Raw genomic sequence first — 16468 nt, forward strand, 5'->3', positions numbered from 1 at the left:
AAACGAAATATCTAAAGTTCTGATAACGGTGTCTCAGACCACGCTGGATAAACGCTGCCCCCGGTGGTGAAGGTTTCTCTTACTTTTGCAGGACTACCTTCTTTTAATGGCCGATAAAAAGCTGGATACTGAAAGTTTGGACGTGAGGAAAAGTGAGATTTTGTCGGAGTTGTTTGATTTTTATAAAGGCGGAAGTTTCAGCTGCATTAATGAGTAAAGCTCAGGCCTGCGGAGCAGCCTGTGATTGTAATCTGAGTATTTCCTCTTGCCCTCGCAGAGCTGAAACGCATTCTCATCGTCCTTTAATAGTTTTGCCAAGGTTGATGTTGGTCGTCTGTTCTTCTCTGCATTGATTTCTGCTCGGCTGCCTCCTCCTGAGGTTTGCAGACATGCATGTTCGTGCTAACGGCGCTCCCCGCTCCTCCTCCCGAGTTTCCCACAGTTCTCTGCTTCACCTATTGAACCCTGCCACCAGCCCAGAATGGAGCAGGGGGAACGGCAGGAATGTGGCTCCCACTTTGAGCCAAAAACACAAAACAAGAAGGGCAGAGCTCAAACGCCCCGCCTCCTGGGAGCCCCAGATGCCTTTCCATTGGCTCTCCACTGTAGGCTGACCACCTATCCTCGACCCTCATTGGTTGCTTTTCCATCCTCACTCCCTGCTGCTCTCCAGCCTATCAGAGCGCACTCATGCTGTTAAACTGTGTGTGTGTGTGTGTGTGTGTGTGTGTGTGTGTGTGTGTGTGTGTGTGTGTGTGCCATCACTGTGATCCTTACCGACAGCACCGAGTTGAGTGTTGCCTGATTTTTAACATCATTGTGTGATAATTATCCTGTAGCTCAGGACATTGTTCTGTATTAGCTCCGGTTAGCGTCTGTGCAGCCATATTAAAGCTGACACTCACACACACACACATTACACACACGCTGTAATAAACAAAGATATATTAAAGCATAGGAGGCAAGAAGCGAGGCTACTGTGAGGCTTGTGCAGCGTCGTGTGCAGCGCGACATCGAAACCAGGCCGAACGTACGGCTATAGGCCAAGTTTTCACACTGCTATTATTAGCCTGCGCTTCATCCTACAGGGGAAGATGATAAAGATAAGTCGGGTCAGTCGGCTGTGTCATCTGGGACCTTGGCTGATTTTCCTTTTTTTAATGTCACAATGCAGAGACTCAGAGGTTTGCAAAGGGAGAAGAAGCAGCAAGGAAGCAACAAGAGAGGAGGTCAGAGGTCAGCAGTTTCCTCTGTTTGCAAAGGCAGGACAGCCTTCTCTGATTTAAATAGATGTTATACATGAAAACAGACACTATAGCAGTTAAAGAACTTCTGTTAATGTTTAGAAAGATTATATCGACCTATCAGACGCGTCGGTCGGAGGCTCTGGTTCTGTAAAGAAAATGGTTCCCAAATGAAACTGCTCACAACAAGTTTGTGGATTTATTTTGGGTCGCAGCATCATGATTTCTAGAGCGAGAGAGAGAGATTGCTGCTGAGGTTTTCAAACACGCTTTTGGTGCTTCGAGCACCTCCCCATCAAGGCGAGTGCCATTTAGGTCCATTATATTCAAAAGAGAGCAGCCCGTGTCTCTAAATGTGTAACTCGCACCAAAACAGCCTCAGTGGGTAAGATGACAGACCCGAGGAACAAGTGTGATGATGTGGTTAACAGAAGCAGCTTTTTAATGGTAAGCAGGATCTGCTCTGCTGTTTCTTATATATAGCGAGGATGAAGTTTAATGTTTTCATCTCCTGTATAATCTGCGAGTCTCTGAGCTTCTGTACTGAATCATTAACATGCAAGATGATTCCAATTCAGTTCAGTTGAATTGTTGTGGCACCAAATCCCAACAACAGCCCCCTCACACCGTTTTGTATTGTAGTACAGAAAAGCCCCAACAGTCAGACGACTGCCTACAGGCACTCGGCGACAGTAGGAAGGAAAATCTCGTGGAGGGGCGGCCATCTGCCGCAATCGCATACTCAGCCCAGCTGCAACTCACCACACCAGGTTAAAAAAGTTGCACAACCTGCAAGAACTGTATTTAGGAGCTAAGGTGCTGACAACAACTGTTGCACGTCGCTGCTCACAAGGCACCGCAGGGCGCGTTTAAAATGGTCCTAATGTCTGTTAGCCAGCAGCTTGGACTTCAGATTGTTCGAAACACTCAGTCTCGACGTCATCGAGAGGGGTTATCCCTAATATGGTCATCTCAGGCAAAAAACTCCGCCCACTTGAATGATTGTTGTTCAAACGTTGTGTTTTTAGGTATCAACCAATCAAGAGATGTTTTCTCAAAGGGGGAGGAGCTAAAGTTACTGGGACTGGCTGTCTTTAAGATGAAGACCTTTGACTCGTGCAAAGCTTCTGTAGTCCAAGGATGAAAAATGGAGTTTGAGCAGAATGAGTAGTTTTTCTAAGCTGCACTTTTATCGGCTCATTCGTGTCCACCAGTGGAAAAAACCTCATTTTGTCCTCATTATTGTGGCTGCAGTCCACAGTTAAGAGGACAGATGTCTGAAGTTGATGTGTGGGTGAATGCTTTTCCCTCTAAACATTAGTTTTGCAGGTTTCCAGCTAGCTGCCTTCATTTAAAGTGCTTGAAGCGGTCATGAACAAGCTGTCGTGGTACTGTGGGAACTTTCTTTCTTATAAACGGGAGAACCATCTGTACCGAAGGCGCTCGCGCCTTTGGAGCCGACTCCTCCACAGCCGAGCCAGCAGCTTTCAGCCATGTGTGTCGCTGCTGTCGTAAAGTAAACACGCTGCACTAATGTTCATATCATGCTATAGCACGTTCATGCGTCAGCAGGAACCTGGCGGCGTCAGTACGGCGGGACGCGCCCGTGTTTGCATCAATTCAAAGTAGGAAAAATGGCAAATTTGTGCATTTTAAGTGGCATAAAAATGTACAGGAAGCCCAACATGGGACATTTTTGAGGGGGCAGGGAAAACATCTGCAAAAACTCTGAGCACATCTGGAGGCCAAGTATATGTAGAAAACCTCCACAGATATTCAGCCAACTATCAAGTGAAGCCAGCAAAGTCTTGCATTTTAAGTCAAACCTTAAAAACAAACGGGGGACTTTAGGGGCAGGAAAACATCTGCAAGCCTGATTTTAATTAGGGAGGTACAGATCACCGTGTTTTTGGATGTTACTGCATTATTAACAAACGCTGTGATAGATGGAGCGCCTCACATTCAATCTGCTCTTTCTGCCTTTAAACCAAAAACAATGAGTGGAGCTGAATAACAAAGACGCCGCAGATTTCATTACTGATCTGGACGGCGGTGAAATCCCCCTCGAGTTATTGGTGAGGGGAAAGCAGAAATCTCGTGTTGCTGAGGACTCAATATGTCAGGATGACCGGTGCTCGACCGAGCTAATAACAGGACGGGACAAAGAGGCGACGAGCTGAATAAAGAGCGAATAGGAAAAAAAGAGGCTTCCCCACCTGCTGAGAAAGTAATAAAAACAGACACAACAGCTGTGACTGATCTGGAAACGCACACACAGTAAAAACATCTAATAAGGTTTCATTGATTATATTATGTCTGTGCAAGTGTGCAAAAGGCTTACCGGCGCACGCACACAACGTGCGGTATTAAAGTGTGCGGACGGCTGCAGGAATCCTGCTTTAATTGTGCAGCAACAATAAAAAGTTGAGCAGACCCGTCAGCGTCGAGCTTTTCATTCACGTCTCCAGAATAACGGCTGGAAGAGGAGCGAGGTGTAATGTGTAATAACAGCAGCTTCAAATGTCAGCTTTAGAGCCGGCCTGTAAATCACTCCAGTGTAAACCCAGCTGACTTTTAAAGCCTGTATTTGTTTATCTTTGGGCAAACTGCCAAATCGGCCAATTCGGCACGCTGAATTAGCTGTTAGCATTTCCTCTTTGCAGCATTCCCATAAATGTACAGACGGCTATCGGCGGATCGCCTTTTTATTATGGGGAAATGTGGTTAGAAAAACATTCTTTTGTGTGTGATTTCTGAGTGGAGAGGTCACGTGTGCTCCTCTGCATCCTCGTGAAGCCCGAAGTGGTCATCTGAAGTCTGAAGATGTTCCTCCCAACAGCTCAGCCATCATTTATTACAGTTCATGGCTGCTGGAGGCTAATCCCCAAAGCCTGATTGGAGGATTTCACTGATGTGAGGAGCTTTCGGTTCCCTCTCTGTGAGACTTACACCAGTGTTTCTTGATTGAAACAAGGTTTGTTTGGTTTATTAGTTGCTTTGAAGCAGATCACAGAGAGATTTGTCAAACATGCAACACAGACTCATCGTCCTACTGTACGCGGTGTGATCTTGTTTGGTCACTTTCCAGCGGCCTGCGCTCAACCAGGAAGAATTATGAAAATTCACCAGAACCTGAGATATCATCTTCCTCGTGAGAACCTGATGTCTGCTTTCCACAGAGCTGTGGTTTGGTGTTTGGTGTGCTCTGCAGCTCGTGGATAATAGCCTGCAGCGCAGATGAGCAGCAACAGGGGGGATAAATAAGTAAGCACACTCCTTTTTAACTCTACACCCCCAGATTATTTCACTTTTCAAACAAGCGGTTCACTAAAACCTGCACTTCAAAACGAGTGCAGCAGTACTCGGCACACTCTGACGTGTAAATCAAAATGTCACTTTAACAGGTTCATCCCCAAAAACCCAGTAAATGATTGAAATGTGACCAGGATGTCATGTCACAGCCGCACGTCCACCTTTCACGGCCAGATGTCAGGTGTGCAGTGACAGTGCGGCCACATCTGGCCCACCCAACACTGGCTAGAGTAACAGGTCTGATTGAGTGATGGGTCCAAGTCACGGTCAGCATGCACGAGGTCGTCAGGGGGAGGAGTCTGCAGCCACGTGTATCAGTCATGGATGGGCCTCCGCAGAGCCTCAGCATCCTGACAGAGAGCAGAACAAAAGGCAGAAACATCCAAAGAAGAGCTTCAGGAAGTCTGGAGAAATGTTCCTGAAGATCCTCTCAGAGCTGACAGAGAGCTGCTCACATCAGATACTCATTTTAAAGTTAGAAGTGCACAAACTCTGTTTGTGTCTCTGATGTTTAAATCACAGCACCCATTTCTAATTTTCCACCAAACATCAAAAATGAGGGGTGACTCAGGACTTTTGCACAGTGCTGATGCAGGGTTGGGCTGTTTATGGTTTAATACAAGTTTAACATAAGCATTTATTCTGCGATGATGGGGGTCAGCCTGCCCTGCATGCCCCCGTCGGTGGTGGGTATGCAGGGTAGAGGTCACGAATGCGAGCGGCTGAACGAGCTTCCTCTGGAGGATGGCTCGGCTCAAAGACGGATGAGGACTTCGGATATCTGGCGGATGCTTGGAGAAGCTTTCCCGCCACACAGGAAGCCTCCCGGGTGCTTCCCTTTGTAGGTTTTCTGGGCACGCCCAACTGGGAAGAGACCCTGGGGTAGACCCAGAGCCCAGTGGTGAGATTATGTATCTCATCTGTCCTGGGAATGCCTGGAGATGTCCTCCCCAGGAGGAGCTGGGAAGTGTTTCTAGGGAGAAAGGATGTTTGGAATACCCTGCTCAGCCTGCTGCTGGTGTGACTGGATAAGTGGAAGATGATGGATGGAAACATGTTGTAATTTTATGGTGATGCTTCTTGGGCTGAAACAGAAAAAGTATCTTTTTGGGAAACGGCAAACACGAAAAACAAGAAGGAAAACCGCTCTGTCAACATGATGGATGCACGAATGCAGAATGTGCAGCAGGAAATTTGTTAGCTCTTTAACACAGCCTGTGTGTGTCTAACGCAGACACGAAGCCCCATCTTTAAAAACACATCACATAAATCGAATCCACGCATCAGGCTTTTGTTTGGCAGCGTTTCTCTGGGTTCGACTTTAAACTGAAATCCTTGCATTTTATTTCTGACTAAATCTGTGTTAGTCGAGTAAGCGTGCTGGGGATTTTCCTTTTCTCCAGGCTAAAACCTCTGAGGCGGCCACCAAAAACACACAAACTGTACATCGGCCTCACAGTGGGAGCTTGATCTAAATACTCGTGGGCTCAGGACAAACTGTTCCACAGGTCGCCGCCACAGATTCCAGCACGCCGGCCGTTCTTTCGGCGATTAACGCGGCTGTGGCAAGGTTCAAGCTCCAGCTCAGGTTTGCTAATGAGCGAACAAACAGCCTCTAATAGGGCTGCGAATGCATAAACACGCTAATGCGGCTGGTAGAAGTCCGACTGGTGCAACGCGGTGGTGCTGCCCAAGCCTGTTACTAACCAATTATAGGACCAGCATGGCAGAGCTGAGGATTGGGTGAGGAGGCGGACGGGAGGGGGAGGTGGGAGAGGAAGAGGAGAGGCTCATCACCATCACTGCACATGCTCAGTGTGGCTGTGGCGAAGGGGGTGTGGTGCTATCAAAGTGTGTGTGTGTATGTACATGCGAGGGGGGGGTGAAGCAGGCAGTGGGTGGGTGTTTGACTCCATTCCTCCTCCTCCGTCCTCGGGGGATCACACGTTGTTTGTACTGTATTTTTGCACCACATGACTTGCAGATTTTTTCTTTTTGAAGATTTTTTTCCTCCCCCCCCCCTTCACCCCCTCTCCCGTCCCTCCCTCCTCCCCTCACTGAGCGAGCGGCGTCTTGCCAGGCAGGAAAGGCAAAACAGCTGTGCCGGTGCCGAGCAGTTCCCCATTAACCGAGGAATTATGCAAGCAGGAAATTCAAATAAGATGCAGATGAGTGGAGGAGCCAGGCTCCAGCCGAATACCTCTCCCCCTCACCAGAAAAAACCCGACGAAAGCCTCCAGACTGCAGACTAACCCGACCCCGCAGTCTGGTTCCAAGTCCGGCGACTTGTCACCATTTTAACAGTTTGTTTCCCCACATCCGAGCGGCTCGCACTGCTGCAAAAAATGACATTAATGAACGCGCTGGAAGGAGGCAAAAGAGTGTGGCTGTTTAAATACAGAATGTGTAATGTTTTCACACCATTTAATCATCAACACATTAATCTTGAGACATTAATTAGCTAAAACACACAAAAACCACGAGCAGCGAGACTGTCAGGCGCTCTTTTTGTTTTTTTTAACACCACGATCCATCTGGATGAATCCGCCGGATTACCGACGAGGCGGAGGGGAGGGGAGAAAGGGAGGTGTCACATTTACACGAAGGTTAATATGGAGATACAGCAGCGAAAGTGAAATGAAGGGGGTGTGTTCGCACCCACCAATAGGAGGCGAGGAGCGCGTGACGTATCGGCTTTCACTGCGAGAGTGTACACGCTCGCTGCTCGCCCGGGGAGGGTGCACAGATTAATGTGGATGTTAAAGGCCTTTAAAGAGCGCTTAAAGGAAATGAATGATGCTGCTGCTTTCCTGCACACGGCCTATAAAGGGTGAGACGTGCACGCCTCCGCAGCACAGATGCTTTTCCCTCATTGTTGTTTAACATGAACACATTCAGCTCGTGATCATTTCTCTTATTTAGATGAATCCAGCGTTCAGGTGCGGTACAGATAATGTACGACGCAGATGTAGTCACGGTGGCTGTCGCGAGCTGAGCTGGCTGCTTCCCATGAAGCTAATAAGATACACTCATTATTGTTCAGTTTGTCCAAAAACAAAAACCCTCAGCGTGCTGAGAGGAGAGTCCATCTGTTAGGCGAAGCTCCGATTCAGGAGATGCGGTTTTGTCCTGGTCCTGGAACTCTGGACCAGCTCTGGATGCTGGACCAGCTGGGGTGCGTGGGACTTTCCTGCATGTGTTTTTTGGATTCTGGGATGTCTGTGGGCATCGACCCTGATGTGGATGTTTGGTCCCAGCGATCGGGCAGTAAGGAAGACTCGTGGGCGTTGGCTCTGCTGACCCTGATTGTGTGTTTACACCTCTGCGTTCGTCATTATTAACCTCCGGCTCTCGTCCACTGCGTGTCTTTGTCTTGTCGTCCTCCCCTCACCCCCCACCTCCCTGAGCCTGGAGGTGTCTTTCCGTTAAAAGGGCATTTTTTCTTCCCACTGTCGCCAAGTGCTTGCTCACAGCAGGTCGTTTGATTGTTGGGGTTTCTCCTGCAGGGTCTTTACCTATATAAATAAAATTGAATTGATGTGAAGCTGAGGGTGGAGGGCTCGGTGTTCTCAGGATCTCAGCTCTTCACAGATGTTTGTCATTTGGTTTCATCCAGCAACGATCTCCAGCTGGGGCAGCTGGGGTGGGAGTTAGCACCTCTGAGTCCAGGGACGAGGTTCTGGAGGGTGGAGTGGGAGTTTCCCGGTCGCTGTGTGGGGATGTTGTAAACTTCTTCGATGCTCTTTTAGTAAAATCCACAACGAGCCACGTTTTTAAAAATCTATTAATTCTGTTAAAAAGGCACCAACTCCAAACAAGTGAGAGGTGTAGAAATGTAACCCCTTCCAGCTGTTGTGACGGGCGAGTGGGTTTACCTGTACGCACCAAAGCTGTTTTTCATAGCAGGCTGTAACATGCTTATTTGTGACACTTGGGAGTGTTTGGGGGTCGATGTTGGACCTGAAAGATGTCCCAAACCTGAGCTCCTTGTGTATTGTTGTGCATAAACAAAGCATGTGTATATTAAAGTTGGGTTCTGGAGAGCAACAGGGGACTGGATTTGAAGTAATGCCAGGTTAAAAAACACTGGCTGCTTTGGGATATTTCCATCAGTGTCCATAAACAAAGCTAATGAATAGAAATAGAAATAAATATTCTGTGCGGCCTAAACTACGTCAAAAAAACTCCTGGAGAGCAGTGCAGCTGTGAAAGCTCTGCCTACTTTTCTCCACACTCAAAGTCTGCGAAAAGCACATCAGCAAGCTTTATCTAATGATCTGATGTCAGAACTGGAGCCACGTAATCAAATCAAGACATACCAGAATCTCAAGACAAACTTGTCAGCTGTACGACATCACACAGGAGAACATGAAGACCAGTGACGGGCCCGCATCGCCGAGATCTCTTTAGGCATGTTAAACAAACCTGAACCGAGTCTGCTGTGGGGCGTTTGCATTCCTCCGACGAGCTTCCCGGTGTTTGACAGATATGAAGATGAAAGACAGATAGTCTTTGGAGGCGTGTTTCAGGAAGAGCTAAAGCAGGAAGGAGTGCAGCGCATAAATGAAGTCCTGTTTGAATCCGCGTTCACAAACGCTCCGATTTCACTGAGAAACGTTGAGCTTACTGTCTGTCAGCAGGTCTCGTGTCACCGTCGTTGTGTGGAAATCCCCACAGTGTCACTAATATGCTGTCATTAAGCCAAAAACAAACACAGCTCTTCTTCACTTCCTTAAAACTTCAGATTTTTGCCACATTTGATGTTTTTAGCCGAGTAAAGTAAAACAAAAGGTGAAGTCAGAGAGCTGTATATCAGAGTTAATTCCCTCTAAAAGCAAACTGGAGTTGCTGGCACGATGAAGCACCAGTCAGACTGGTGGAGCAGATTTCAAGGTGAAGAGAACGCCTGTCAGAGCTCCTCGGCGTTTCACCGCCGTGAAAATAAGGCCGTGTATTAAACATCCTCCTTGGATTCCTGAACATGCTGAGAGTTATTCTGTGCTTCCTGAAACTCTGCTCTGCAAACCGGCCGGTTACTCCGAGGATCGAGTTTAAGCAGCCAAACTTGCAGGAAGCTGCAGTTCCTCTAATGGCCACTTGGTGCTGTTTTACAGCAGGGATTGATGCTGGGGCCTTGGCTTCCTGTTCCTGTTGCCCGTAACCTCCAGAAGCCATCAGGCCATGGTTGTTGAGCCGAGGAGTTCCCAGTTTGGGTCTCTACCAACTCCTGAGGAAAAATATCCGGATCTTTAGCTGCGAGATGTTCCACTTTCTGCACCGGCGGCTCTCCGGCTGTGTGCTCGCTGCTCAGTGCCGGGCAGGTACTGAACACCAGGATCACGAAGGCTGGATGGAAGCTGAGACTGAAGCAGGCCTGACAGCAGTGATGTCACTGATGTTCAGTCATTTTATTTTCATGTGCTTATGCAGACGTGGCTGCACACAGGTATAAAAGACACTCATCAGATAAATGCAGTTTAAGTGTGGGGGTGTGCTGTTCTCTCTGCAGCCACAGGGAAGGGGCGGTTACTGGATGTAACTCCTGGTCTCCGAGCATGTGAGCAGCTCCCGTCAGTCTGCGGCCTGCTGCGGTCTCTGTTCCCACCCTGCATGAGCTGCAGAACCAGAGCTGAACTTTAAAGAGGCTCCGCAGAACTGCACATGTGGAGAAAACTTTCTGTAGCTCACTGGCTTTAATCACACCTGTGCTAATACTTCCAAAGACAAATTGTGTCTTTGCTAAAGGATGTTTGGTACCCAGAGTCGTCTACAGCTTGGTGGGTCAGAGTTTGCACCACAAAAAAAGTGGGTAGCAGTTAAACAAATCATCCATCCATCCATCCGCTTCTCCTTTTCAGGGGCGCAGGGGGCGCTGGAGCCTATCCCAGCTGTCATAGGGCGAGAGGCGGGGTACACCCTGGACAGGTCGCCAGTCTGTCGCAGGGCCAACACACAGAGACAGACAACCATTCGCACTCATATTCACTCCTATGGTCAATGTAGATTAATCAATTAACCTATCCCCACAAACAAATCATTCATAGTTTATTCTAGAGGATGTTTAATGTTAACGCCAGTTAAAAGTTGTTATGGTGCCACACACCACATGCTGGCGCTGCAGCGCCCCCTGTCTGTCTGTGATGGGTTACCATGCGGATGCTAACTTGCTAGCGTCAGCTGCACTCTGTAATCCAGCCGCGTCCTGTGTGCTGGATGGATCTGGCCGTACGGTCGACCTCGGCATGTTGCTAAATGAGTGCAGACAAAGTGGAATTCAAACATTACTTTTGTGCATGCACTGATGGCGTGCTCGCCGCACACACCTGGACCTCTCTCCCGCTGCAGCCGGCTGATCTTTCTTGCACTGCAGAAATTACTGTGATTCAGTTTTAATAAAACAAATAACAAGTGGAGCTGTGGCGCTGAAACGAACCTCGTGTGAAACGAATCAGAGGACATTGTTTCACAGGAAGCAGCCCTGCACCTTCAGATCTGTTCTGCTGTTACTGTAAACAGGAATCTGCGCTTTAATTGACCCGATTGATTAAATTCAGGTTAGGACAAAAACAGCGACAGACAGACAGACAGACGCCCCCTCAGTACCGCCACTTCAGGAGAAAGCCCACAAAGCTAATTAATTGGGGCCGACCGGCTGATTTGCATGTTTTGTAAGCACTAATTAAGATATGCAAAATATCCAGATGAACGCTGCCGCCTAAATATATTTTAGGCGGCTCGGCGGCACAGAGGTACGGACGGCAAAACAGACGGAGGCCGCGTCCTGCGGCGGGGCATTAATCCGAGAGTCGCTACGCCACAGCAGCAGGAAGTGCAGCGTGTAGGGGAATTCATCCCGGTGACACTTTTATATTAACAGAGCAGGGACGGCCGAACGTGTCGTGGAAGGGTTAGGGTTAGTGCACACGGGCAGGTGTAGAGCCCTCGTAGGTGTGCACGAGTCAGAGTCTCAGAAACTGAGTTTGAGAGCAAAGAGTCTGAGGAGGCTCCGGTCCAACAAGCTCAAGCTCATTCGTGCAGATGACCTGGGCGACGGTTTACTTAGACACCAGGAGACCTGGGACGCTGCATGCAGAGGAGCAGTGTGCTTTATTATCATACACGTCACTCAGACAGCACAGCCGGCCTTCTGAAGGTCTTTCAAAGATTTTCTTTGGTCTTGGGCTGCTTTTTCCCTCCGGTCTTTGTACCTGATCACCTTCACTTAGCTCTGCAATTTGAGTCATTCAGGCATGAAAAGGATGAATCGGTGTTGTGTCTACACAACAGAAGAATTGTATCTTTAGGCACTTTGTTAGCAGCAGCCTGTCACAGAAACACATCATTTGTTCTCATTTCTTTAGTTCAATCTGTGACAAATACCAAAGATAATACAGTTTGACATAAAATAGTGTTTTTGCACCAACAGGCTGATTCCTGAAGAGCTGTTAGCTGAAATGTTGGCATATTTCAGTGTCCTTAAAAGTTTAAAGAAATCGGAGGACAAAAGCAGTGTCTGAAGAAGGTCGGCTGTCAAGAAGCCATTTGTAGGGAAGGGAAACGGGAAGAAAAGGCTGAGGGATGAAAGTTACAGAAGGACAGATAATCGGAGGAAACGGGGCTGATGGAGCATCTGTGTGAGTCATCTGGGAAACACGGTGGAGGCTCCGTCAGGATTTGAGGCTGAATTTCAGTCGGTGGTGTCGGAGCTCTTTTTACAATGTCTGGAATTATTAACACAGAGAAAAGTAGCATCGCACCAGAACCTTCTGGAAGGCATCGACTGACAGCAGCTCCCTTTTTCCTGGAAAGCGTGGAGAACTGTTCCCGAAGATGATTTCAGGAAATGATAAGGAAGCTTGTGTAAGAGAGCTCAGGCCAACACGCCGCACTCTGTTTTGCTTCTATTTCCATATATGTATGCACACGTTACACAAACAGCCCATTCATTTGTACAGGAGAGCACAAATAAACACAGTAAGAGTGGAGATGATCACACACACACACACTGGTCCCAGAGCAGAGCTGCTTCGTATCAGGTTGGTGATGGATGGAGGATGAGGTCAGTCCTGAGGGGGATCCAGACTCTGTGGAAAAGACCTGTTGTTGTCTCTGAGTGTGTGTGTGTCTCCCTGCTGCGCTGCAGTCCTCTGATGATCTCATCCACTCACTCGCAGAGCTTTAGCAACCTACACACAGGCGCTCATCGCGGGGAAAATGCTGCCGGTGATTCCCTCTTAGAGGAGCTTCATAATGTTTCGATGTTAATCTGTGACCAGGCTGGCTGTGAGTAAATAATGATTATATTAAACATGAGTCAGACTTTGTGCTGCACAGAAAGCAGGAACGAAAGTTTCTAAAGGTCAAAACTCCTGAAACGAATAACGCTTAAAATCAGGTACGCTGAACCTGAACGCTCGTCCTCTGCTCCTCGTTTCACCGCGAGTGCAGAGCGACGAGCCGGCTGCCGTAAACACCGTCGAGCCAAAGTCTCATTTTGCTGATCTAAACGCGAGGCGTGATGCAGAGTTGGGGCCAAAGTTTCCGATGGGCCTAACCTCCGCTAACCTCCGCTCTGTGCTCGTACACACGTATCCAATTTCCTGCCAAATACTGAGCTTGCTGTGCAGCTGAGGCTGCGCTCCAGTGCTGAGTGAAACTGCAGTATTTCCTCCGTTACTTTGCACGAGCAGCAGGCGCCGGGCTCGGCCTCAGAGCGAGGGGGGAGGAGCTCGGAGTACCCCTCCTCCACTCCTCCACACTGGAAGGAGTTGGCTGAGGTGATTCGGGGATCTGACTAGGACGCCTCCCGGGCGATGGCGGTCAACCACGTCCTGCGCGGAGGAGACCCCGACATGCCAGAGGAGATCATAACTGTCACCTGACTCGGGAACGCCTCTGTGTCCCGCCAGAAGAGCTCGAGGCCCGAGCGTCTCGGTGTCAGAAAAGAGATGGATGGAGGAGCTTGTTGCTCCACCCTCTCGTCCAACATGGCAGCGGATAAAATGCTAAAATAAAAGCTTCACAAACCTGCGGGCGCCATCACTGCGGCTGGCACTCTGGCTGATTCTGAGGTCTTTACAGCAGCGCTTTCACACTGTGAACCCTGCAAAACAAACTTGTTTCTATATGAGTAAGGCTTTTTTTAGTGCATCGATCCACGCGGCAGAAAAACTGCTGAGTGCAGCCTGTAGTGAAGGCTGGCTGCTCTTTAGCTGCTGTGCGTCCTCCAAACTCAGGCTTTGCCTTCAGGCTGAAGATGAGGATTCAGTGTGGTTAATGCAAACCTGAGCACGGCACTAAAATAATGCAACACACACACACACACACACACACACACACACACACACACACACACACACACACACACACACTGAAACAAACCAAGGACTGCTCACTGTTAAGCTGCAAACCCTGATGAAGCGCGTTTACGTGTGCAGGCGGGTTTCAGCGATCGATGATTGCCTCCTTCATGTCTCCTCTTCCTGTTCCTTGTCATTGGCTTGTGCTCGTGCGTGGATGCTAACGGCCTTAACTGTGGGGTTCAGTAGTCACGCACAGCCTGGCACAGCTGATTGGCTCTGTGGTCCAAGTCACGCCATCGTTTGTGTTACATTAAGCTCAGGAGAACCTCTACCGGACAGGAAGTCTGGCACCGCTTCCTCGTTGCACTGCCGGGCGTCTCATTTGATCTCATTTGATTGAGCGCTGCCGTAAAGCTGAGCCGGGGTTAACTGTTTCTGCCACCTCCCCGCCGTGGCGACGCTGCGGCCTCGTTAAATTAAACGAGCTGCGAGTTTTCCTGCCGAACAGTCGTCTGCAGAGCGCAGCACAGCTGCGACAGCGTGTGGCAAAGGTAGATCACCTGTGGCCTCAGTCACTGCTGCTTCTATATATTTCAGATGTTTAATGGAGGGAGAGACGCCCCCTAGTGGCAAACACAGATATCCTGTGTATTAAAACTGAACATAATGAGCGAGGAAAGAGAAACAAAGTAGCCCCGCCCCAAGGCGCCCCCATATTCACTCTGATTGGACTGACTCTGGAACAAATCCAGCTGAACAAAAACCAGATTGAGCGACTTGATGCAGTTGTTAAATAGGTTTTGTTGCTTAAATGTGTTTTGCAGCCCAGGAAACTTCACATAGAAATCTCCTGCACTTAGAAAGTAATGAGGGTTCGGAAATACTGTAAAAAATAAAGAAAGAATGCCCCGCCCCCTGCACACAGACGGCCTGAAACTCAGAGTTTTGCATTACTTCAACTGATGTGCCAGAGGGGTAAACAGTTTTTCATACCAGGCTGTAAACATGTTTGTTCCAGCATGACTGACTGGTGGAGCCTCCGGTGGTCGTCAGAGGAACTGCAGCTTTGTGTTGGCTTCATTTCTCCGTGCTCAGGTTGCCGCTCGGTCTCTCCTCTGATTCTTATTTTTTCATTTATTTTTTCTGTGCTCCTCTCTCTCCGTCTCGCTCTCACTCCGTTGCTTCCTCCCTTCTCGATTTTGGCATGTTACCACGGTAACCCACTGCCTCCTTTATTGGGCCAAGTTGTGGTGCAGTTTTTAAGGCCCGTGCTGGGTTCAGACCACACAAACACAGTCGCACAACACTCAGGAACACCTGCTATCACACTCACAATCATCAACACCTCAACATGATCTGTTTGCATCTGCCATCCACACACACAGACACACACACAGACACACACACACACAGACACACACACACACACACACACACACAGACACACACACACACACACACACAGACACACACACACACAGACACACAGACACACACAGACACACACACACACAGACACACACACACACACACACAGACACACACACACACAGACACACAGACACACACAGACACACACACACACAGACACACACACACACACACACACACACACACACACACACAGACACACACACACACAGACACACACACACACACACACACACACACACACAGACACACACACACACACACACACAGACACACACAGACACACACACACACAGACACACACACACACAGACACACACACACACACACACACACACACACACTCTCGATGTGATCCATCTTTAGTTTTCTCTCACACTTGGCTGACGTCTCTCTCCTCTTTCAGACCCCGCGGGAGATTACCCAGAGTGCTGCTGGCCTGAGCTTCCAGAAGATAAAGAGGAAGAGGAGAGAGAGGAGAACGGACAGAGTTCGGAGGAGGAGGTGGAGCCTCAGGAAGAGCCCCTCCCCCTCCAGTGAAGCCCCTCCCTTTAGAGGAAGTGCAGTGAGTACCAGCTTTTTATGTCACCATCCCACTACTGCTCACTACCAGAGGTCATATCCCAGAATGCATTTCATACCCTGAGACCACACTGTACCGTTACCACTGCCTGCTGCCCATTTTTTCATATCGGTCGGTCATCATCTTTCCTTCCTCTGTTTCTTGCACAGATCTTGTGGACACATTTGTTGCTGCTTTCTCTGATGGTAAATGTGCTTTCTGTCACGTATACATGTTACCCTGCTGGGCGCTCATACCCGCCTGTTAATTCTGCTGTAATTAGAGCAGACGTAGCGTTTCTGAGGAGCGCACTGATCTGACCGAAAGAAGCCGCTCTCCAGTTTTTGTGAGGTTAGTTTTGAAGATGCGTCGCAGCGTTTACCAAAAAGCATCTGATGTTAGCGTCTCTGTGCTCATAGCTACCAACAGAAGTGACAGTGATGATAGTAGCGTGAGCTCCACCTTGTGGTTCAGATTGGCATTGCATGAGAGTACAGCGCGGACTTGTTTCCAGTTCGGTTGACGTCTCGGACTCTTTGTATATATTCTTTCATTTAAAAGTAAATTGGGCTCCAACACATTTGGTGTGAAATTCACGTGTGTGCACCTGGTGAAGG

The 16468-nt window shown here is 48.7% G+C and overlaps 1 protein-coding gene across 3 annotated transcripts in view; it reads left to right on the top strand.

Moving 5' to 3' along the window:
• The window catches only part of LOC309699504 (zinc fingers and homeoboxes protein 2-like), a 132777-nt gene that overhangs the window by 23712 nt on the left and 92597 nt on the right, over positions 1-16468 (top strand). For all 3 annotated transcript variants that reach the window (XM_082522547.1, XM_082522546.1, XM_082522548.1), the window contains exon 2: positions 15696-15854. The gene's annotated coding sequence lies outside the window, so the exon portion shown is untranslated. The remainder of the gene's footprint in view (positions 1-15695; positions 15855-16468) is intronic.

This window comes from Aulonocara stuartgranti, assembly GCF_965226115.1.
Source record: "Aulonocara stuartgranti genome assembly, chromosome: 22".
In the NCBI taxonomy this organism is placed as follows: Eukaryota; Metazoa; Chordata; class Actinopteri; order Cichliformes; family Cichlidae; genus Aulonocara; species Aulonocara stuartgranti.